A 9,054-nucleotide genomic window follows, 5' to 3' on the forward strand; every position below is an offset into this window, starting at 1 on the left:
TTAGATAATTATGTTATTTGAAGCTTAGATTGATGATCTTGAATTTATCATTATGGGTTGTTTATTTGATTCTGCTTCTAATTATTTTACTGCGTAGCTAACAGTGAAATATTATTTATGAATCTTGAATTAAACTTGACAAAGGAAATTCTTGATTGCGTATAGAATCAAATAGAGCAAGATCCGGATCCTGGGCATCGGGTGAAAGATTCACAATTAAGATAGAACTATACTTAATTGTCTTGCTTGGTTGAAAAATAGGAGTTGTAAATGCATTCTTGCTAATATTAATACCATAGACATATAGTTCACTTTTTTATAGCTTATAACTCCTTGTTGCGACCAAAACACTCACGCAAGTGTACGCGATCGACAAGTAATATAGTAGTAAGTAAAGTATCGTTCCCACGAGGAATTGTGATCAACTTATCGACTGATGTAGACTCAAACAATTATCAATTCAAGCTAAATTATCACAAAATATATAAAGAACCAATTTACAACTTACTTAATAATTGCACAATAATTCAACACAAAATTACTACACCAATTTCACAATATGTTTATAACAATTTGGATAAATATATTCCCGGGTCATGGACTTGCTAGAAATTATGCTACTATTTTAGCTTAAAATGGATTTATTGAATTATCCGGGTTATTGATTATAGGGTTAATAATATTCATAAGAATCTTTCGAGTTCTTATGCATCTATTCAAGTTAAACTAATACCTATATGTCTATGGTATTAATATTAGCAAGAATGCATTTACAACTCCTATTTTTCAACCAAGCAAGACAATTAAGTATAGTTCTATCTTAATTGCGAATCTTTCATCCGATGCCCAGGATACGGATCTTGCTCTATTTGATTCTATATGCAATCAAGAATTTCCTTTGTCAAGTTTAATTCAAGATTCGTAAATAATATTTTACTGTTAGCTACACAGTTAAATAGTTAGAAGCAGAATCAAATAAACAACCCATAATGATAAATTCAAGATCATCAATCTAAGCTTCAAATAACATAATTATCTAACATCCATGACCCAAAAATACTAGAGTTTTTAGCTACTCATAATCATACAAAAATTAACAATAAAAGTTTTAAATATAATATTAACAAGCAAATAGAAGAAAGTTTAGAAGAACTCTTTGAATCCTTGCTCCAAGATGTTGTTCTTCTTCTCCTTTCTTAGCTCCAAGATGAAACTCCTCCTTCTTCTATGGCTTTTTTTCCCCTCAAAATCTGATCTCTCTCTCAATAATGGAGCTTTACTTTATGTAAGTTGAGTGGATCCTCTCAGATTTCCCATTTTGCCCCCAAATAATTGATTTCCCGGACTGGACTAGCGCGGGAGCGCATGACCAGCGCACATCCCGCGCATATCGAGTTTCTTTCTGTCCAAATCACTGAACTAGCGCGGGAGCGCATGACCAGCGCATGACCAGCGCTAGTTGGGTTTTCTCTTGTTAAGATGTTGCTGCTCAACTTTTCGTTATTTGACTCCATTTTTCACTTGATTACCATCATAAATCCTCATTTGTTTATTGAACTCCTGTGAGACATTAAAGTCATGATTAGAGCCAATTTTTGCATTATTTGAACATTTACAATAGTAAACCATCCTTAAGTTGAGCTAAAACATAGGCTATATTAAACAATTTAGCCTATTATCACTCAACTATCTAAAATTACTTAGTAAAGTTATGTTTCAATTATTTATAATATAAAAGTCACTTAACTATGTCTATAATACTTAGAAGGCCACTCAATTATATTTTTCAAACTTTCTGGTGGCTAAATACTATTTTATCTTCTCAATTATCCAACAAAAAAAATCCTTTTTACTTTTTCTAATATTACAATATGTTTTTGTAACAACCCGAAATATTTTGATACATTTATTAGTTGCGGGATTGAAGAATTTTTATTTTTACTTTATATATTGGTTACCTTATAATGACCACTTTCCTATCAGCTTTGCTACCTTTCCTGGGAAACTTCAAGAGCCTTACTGGTGCTATCAGCACAATTCCGCTCACGTTCATGCTCCCAGACCACATGTACCTTGTTGCGAAGAAAAACAAGTTATCAAGCTTACAGAAGAGTTGGCATTGGCTAAATATTCTGGTCTTTGGTTGCATGTCAGTTGTTGCATTTGTAGCTGCATTGAAGCTTACCATACTACAGACTCAAACTTACCATGTCTTTGCTGATTTATAGTTTTTCTTTCTGTTTGGGTGAATTGGAAGGTGTTCCAAGGTCTAAATTTCTTTGTTAGCGACAAGAGGGGTTGGTCTGATGGTAAGCAACCTCCACTTCCAACCAAGAGGTTGTGAGTTCGAGTCTCCCCAAGAGCAAGGTGGGAAGTTCTTGGTGGGAAGGATGTCGGGGGTCTATTTGGAAACAGCCTCTCTACCTCAGGGTAGGGGTAAGGTCTGCGTACACACTACCCTCCTCAGACTCCACTAAATGGGATTATACTGGGTTGTTATTGTTGTTGTTGTTGTTGTTAACTTCCATTTGGCATTAATAGAAAATGCAATTTTGGTTGCATTGACGATGATCTGTCAAGCTAGCTCAAAATTCGAAGATAATAGCGATCAGGTTTTGCGAATTGATGCTGCTCAAGCAATTATATCAAAAAAAAAAAAAAAGTAGGCCTAAGCTAGGAGAAAAGAATTTATTATAATAAATAAGATAACGTATTAAATAAGTGTCTAGTGTGCTTTGTGCAAGAGTGAAGAAGATGTAGCCTTTGATTGCTCTTCATCTACTGAAAAATCACAAGAAAAAAAAAAACAAGTTAAAATTGAAAGAAAAGTGAGATTTTGGATAACTTCTGTATTATTCAAACAGTGACAGATGTTTTCAATGTGTCTAACGTAACCTTGAAAAAAAAATTATTCACTTACACCAAATTAATTATATTATTTTACAATAGTTAGGTGATTAATTGATGTAAATATATACATTAATTAACAATAATTAAATAATAAAAGTGTATGTAGAAGACACATGTCATGTTATTATTAGTTTGTTATAAACATTAAGTTTGATAAACTCTATCCGTTCAAACTTGGAGCAACGGAAAATTGTCTTACGGGTTCGAGCTGTGGAATCAGCCACTGATGCTTACATCAGAGGTAGGCTGCCCATATCATACCCCTTTGGGACGCGGCCCTCCTCCGGACCATGCGTGAATGCGGGATGCTTCGTGCACCGGACTATCCTTATCAGTTCAAACATAAGGTTATATATAATAGACTGCCATTATACAAAAAAATATACTAAATAAACTGGCACTATACAAAATAGATTGTTACTACAAAAAATATACTCCATCTGTTCCAATTTATATGAACATATTTCCTTTTTAGTCCGTGTCAAAAAGAATGACCATTTTCCTTATTTGAAAACAATTTATCTTACACAGTGATTTATAGCCACACAAATTATATGTGCCTCATTTTACACCACAAGATTAAAAGTTTTGTCTCTTTTCTTAAACCGTGTCCGATCAAATGGATTCACATAAGTTGAAACGGAGGGAATACAAAATAGATATTTGGGGATATTATTGATAATATATTTGGGCCGAAGGCACATTTCGTGTCAATAAAAAAAAATACGGTCTGTTAAAATTTTGATGGGATGTCATTTTCTCTTAGAAATTTGTGGTGGAGATTTAGATCATTTAAGTGGGGGCACCCAGCCATAAAAAACATTTATAGCATGGGCAAGCCATAAAAATCATTTAAAGCATGAGTCCCGCCCCAGGGTCCCTACCCTGCACTCTGCACATTTAATTACTTAGGGGCTATATACTCAAACAAAAAAGTCTTGTAAAATTTAAGGGATTTTTTCAAATAAGTACAAAAATTGGATTATATTTACCTGGTTTTGCAAGGCTTGTGGGGTTTAAAAAAAGACAGCTTTATAAAATATATACAAATTCGATTGAAACATTCAACTTATATATAATTTTCACATAATTTTTGTTGCATAAACCCAGTCAAAATATATAACTTACATACACTTGCATATAAAAATTGTTGCATAAAATTTGGTTAAAACATACGACTTAGGAAAAATGCATAAGTACCCCTTGACTTATACCCGGATTCCGAACTACATACTTTTTCTTTGCGAGAATTCTATTACCCCCCCCCCCCAAACTTATTTTAAATGGAATTAGTTGCACCCTTAATGCTGACATGGCAGTGTGTGTGTATTTCACTTTCCCAAAGGATAGTGAGAAGCAAGAAAAAATGATTTTCAGATTATTTTTTATTCTTTTTTACCATTTCTTCTTACTTTTTTTTCCTTTCCCTTTTTCTTTGTCTTTTTTCTTTTACTTTTTTTTCGTTTCTTGTCTAATTCCGGCGGATATTCATTCACCGGCGACTTTGTCTAACCGTTTTTCTTCCTTTTTTTTTTTACACACAAATTAAACTCTCAAAAAAATCTATTCATAAGCAAGGCAAAATACGAGTGTATTTGGGGGGGGAAAATTCATCATCGGAAAACCTTCCCACGCTGGAAAATAAATGATGTATTGAAATTTTAACTGGAAAAGTTTTCTCAGCTTATATTCGTTTTTATTTCTTTTGTTCTTCCTCTCACACATAAATTACACTTTCAAGAAAAATTTATCTATATATAAAAACAAAACACACTTAGATCGGGATAAAAATCTGTCGCCGGAAAAAACAAATTCGCCAGAAAAAATGGTGTTTGTGAAATTCCGACGACTACCATTTTATGTCGCTAGTGACCAAAACAAAAAGAAAAAGAATGAAATAACCAAAAAAAAGAGAATAATAAGAAATAATAAAAAAGGATAAGAAAAAGAAGAAAGAATAAAAAAGTACAAAAAATACATGTGGGGCGCGTGTAGCTCACCACTTGCCAAGAGTTTGGTTGTCAGCGTTAAGGGTGCAGATAATTACATTTAAAATAAGTTTAGGGGTAATAGGATTCCCGCAAAGAAAAAGTGTGTAGTTGAAAATCCGGGTATAGGTCAGGAAGGTACTTATGCATTTTTCCTACAACTTATATAAAAACTTGTATATATGCAACTTATTTATGTCTTCCTCTTCGAGTTTCAAAATGAAATTCCAATCAAATGTAACTCTAACTTTTATCAAACTCTCTCAAAATTGATATATAGATTCCAAAGGATATTCTCAATCATTTGCAACATTACAAAATTTAAATTTAATTATATTGGGATATGAGTTCAATTAACTGATTAATATTTGTGTCCTTTTTACATTGTGTATTCATTCTGAGGTGTGAATGATATCTGATCTTATGATTTTGAGTACCAAAATTCATCACTAATATATATTTTCGGTTTGGGTTCACTTGACGAGAAAGTGATATAGAGAGAAAATTAGAAATATTAGCGTCTAAAATACAAAAAAAAAAAAAAAAAAAAAAAATCCTTAAGTACCTCCCTGACCTATACCCGAATTCTCAATTACACACTTTTTTTTTGTGGGAATCTTATTACCCCCTAAACTTATTTTAAATGTAATTATTTGCACCCTTAACGCTAACATGATAGAGTGTGTGTATTTCACTCTCTCAAAGGAGAGTGAGAAGCAAGAAAAAATGATCTTCAAATTATTTTTTATTCCTTTTTACCATTTTTTCTTACTTTATTTTTTCCTTTTCCCTATCCTTTGTCTTTTTTCTTTTACTTTTTTTTCGTTTCTTCTCTAGTTCCGACGGATATTCATTCACCGGCGACTTTGTCTAACCGTTTTTCTTCCATTTTTTCTTTTCACACACAAATTGAACTCTCAAAAAGATCTATTCGTAAGCAAAGCAAAATACACTCAGATTTGGGGGAAAAAATTCATCATCGGAAAACTTTCCCACACCGGAAAAAAATGATGTATTGAAATTTAACTGGAAAAAGTTTTCTCAGTTATATTCGTTTTTATTTCTTTTGCTCTTTCTCCCGCACATAAATTACACATTCAAGAAAAATTTATATATATCTAAACAAAACACACTTAGATCGGGATAAAAATCTGTTGCCGGGAAAAAAAATTCGCTGGAAAAAATGGTGTTTGTGAAATTCCGACGACCACAATTTTATGCTGCCGGTGACCAAAACAAAAAGAAAGAGAATGAAATAACCAAAAAAAATGAGAATAATAAGAAATAAGAAAAAGAAGAAAGAATAAAAAAGTACTAAAAATACATGTGGGGGAGCGTGTAGCTCACCACTTGCTAAAAGTTTGGTTGTCAGCGTTAAGGGTGCAAATAATTATATTTAAAATAAGTTTAGGGGGGTAATAGAATTCCCGTAAAGAAAAAATGTGTAATTGGAAATCCAGGTATAGGTGAGGGGGTACTTATGCATTTTCCCCAAAAAAATAAAATAAAGCCTCATTCATACATTGTATACAATTGGTAAATATAGTTATACAGGTAGTTAAATTGGAATCTCCATAATAGTGGTAATTAAGTTTATAATTTTACGGTAAAAATTCCTAAAATCAACACCTAGCAAAAAAAACAAGGGCATTCCGGTGATTAAGGTATGTCGCGTTCACGCAAGGTTCGAGAAAAGGCCACACCTCAAAAAGTGTGATATAGACAATCCATCTAATGCAAGTATTACTTACTATCTCTACCGCTCGAACTCATAATTTTATGTCACGGGAACGTTTCTGTTTTAAGGTTTAACACTTGGCAACTTCCGTAAAAATTGCACGGGGCGCCCTATTTGGTCGCTCCTATTTAACCTATACCCATATTTTTATAATTATTTAACCTATACCGTAATTTTTACAACTTCAGACGCCTCCTTCTTCCTACTACATGGACGCTTATTTCATCCCCTTTCTTGATAGTAGTCTTCCAAGTTGGTGGGAGGCAAAACTCATGCATCATCCAATCTGTTTTTGTGCCTTTCCCAGCACTTCCTCGATAATATACTAAACATTTTTTAGGCCAATGATGCAATTGTGATTTTGTGATTTGGTAGTAGAATAAACAGGCTTGTCAATCCCAGTTGCTTTCCAGAATCCAGATCTTGTTACTCTATTTGGTCTTACACTGTTCTTGTATTTAATCTCTAAGAATGCTGAAGTTTAGCAAATATAAATAAAAATTTCAGCTCCTGGATTGCTGAAGTTTAGCAAATACAAAACAAATTTTAGCCCTGAAGTTCATCATAAACATAACAAATCATCAGCTAAAACATGTTGAAGTTCAGCAAACATAGAACAAAACTTCAGCTAAAACATGCTGAAGTTTAGCAAATAGAGAACAAAACTTCAGCTACTAGAATGCTTAAGTTTGACAATTACAAACAAAAACTTCATCCAATACTTGGTTAACTTCAGGCCCGTCTACTAGAATGCTGAAGTTTGCGTGATTGTCTTTGCTACTTCAGGACTGAAGTTGTTTGTAATTGCTAAACTTAAGCATTCTACTAGCTGAAGTTATGCGAAAAAATTCAGCTAAAACATGCTGAAGTTCAGCAAATAGAGAACAAAACTTCAGCTAGTAGAATGCTTAAGTTCAGCAATTACGAACATCTTCAGGCCCGTCCACTAGACTGCTGAAGTTTGCATGATTGTCTTTGTTACTTCAGGCCCGTATGCCTGAAGTTTACGCGAAAAGTGGGTACGCTAGCAATTTTTTTTACAAAACGGATGTAAGTTAAAACGTGATCTAAAAGGAGGGTGTAGATGCAAATCCCTGGCAAATTCCTGATAAAAACAAATTGGGATTTTTACCTATCTATACCATATATCAAACCTTATTACCAAAACTATTCATAATTTGTTATTTACCCGTGTAGTCCACACTTTTACTACAAATTATATACCAATTCAAAAATAGGTAGATTTTGCCATAAAAACGCGCTAAAATGAAGGCACCAGATCTGCGTGTGATTCTGTCAAAATTAAATTCGAATTTTGAAACGAAAGGAGATCTCATTGCTGCGTAATTCTCTCCTTCCTCAACGGAAAGAGATCTCTCTTCTCTCACTCAACTACAATTCTCAAAAAACGCAAGCTACTGAAGCTCCAGTAATCAAACGGAAAGGAGATTTCTGTTCTTCATCTTCATCTGTTCTTCCATATATTTTCCACCATTGATAGCCATTAAAAAGGTTGAAAGCTTTGAATTCAAATTTGGATTTTCAAAAATCATTATTTGTTTGGATTGGGTATTGTTGTAAGTAATTCAGAATATGTTTAGGATTTTATATCTCAAGTTTGAGGGGTTTTGGTGAGGATTAGACTTGGTTTTGACTGAATTTTAGATTGAAACTCGAAGAAGAAGAAGAAGACGTATTTCCAGAAATTGTAGATAAATTGTAGTTAAATTGTAGAATTGTAGATATATTGTAGATAAATTGTAGATGAATTGTAGATTGGGAAGACTAAAACTTCTACAAATCTTCTACAATTATGTCGAAAATGCCAATTATGCTACAATTGAAATGAGAATTTGGATATTAAAATTCAATGTATCTATTTTGTAGATATCTTGTAGATAAATTGTAGATTATTTGTATTCTGATTGTAGATGCATTATTTTCTGTTTTCACAAATCCAAAACGACTAAAGCTTCTACAAAATCTTCTGCAAAAAAAAATCTACAATTTATCTACAATTTTTCTAATTTGACTACAATTTGACTATAAAATATCTACAAATTCTGGAAATATGTCTTCTTCTTCTTCGAGTTTCAATCGACTGTGTTAACCAGTAACCTTCAACCACTGCCAAAAAAAAAGAGGTCAAAGATGGAAGTGAATTCAAATCGTGGGGGATACAACTGAAGGTAATTAAGTGGAGAAGAAAGTGATGGTAATTGTGGGTGAGAAGAGGTTGTACGAGAATGGGGGAAAAACTGAAGGTAAATCGTAGGGGGTGTGGGGGGGTGGGAGGAGAGAGAGGCGGGTAAACGAAATAAAGTGAAAATACGGTCCTAAAATCACGCCTACAATAAATGAAGGAATAATTATATCCTTAATTTGAATTATGGTATATAAATAGTAATTTGGTATGCT

At 33.0% G+C, this 9,054-nt stretch overlaps 1 long non-coding RNA gene across 1 annotated transcript; it reads right to left on the reverse strand.

The window, feature by feature from the left end:
* Nucleotides 1-1,132: 1,132 nt before the first annotated feature.
* LOC138880448 (uncharacterized) lies at nt 1,133-2,623 on the reverse strand. Its single transcript, XR_011403098.1, has 3 exons — nt 2,208-2,623; nt 1,959-2,072; nt 1,133-1,560 (listed from the first exon to the last, which is right to left on the reverse strand). It is a non-coding gene; the product is annotated as an uncharacterized lncRNA (long non-coding RNA).
* Nucleotides 2,624-9,054: the final 6,431 nt, after the last annotated feature.

Source organism: Nicotiana sylvestris, chromosome 10 (assembly GCF_000393655.2).
Source record: "Nicotiana sylvestris chromosome 10, ASM39365v2, whole genome shotgun sequence".
Lineage (NCBI taxonomy): Eukaryota > Viridiplantae > Streptophyta > Magnoliopsida > Solanales > Solanaceae > Nicotiana > Nicotiana sylvestris.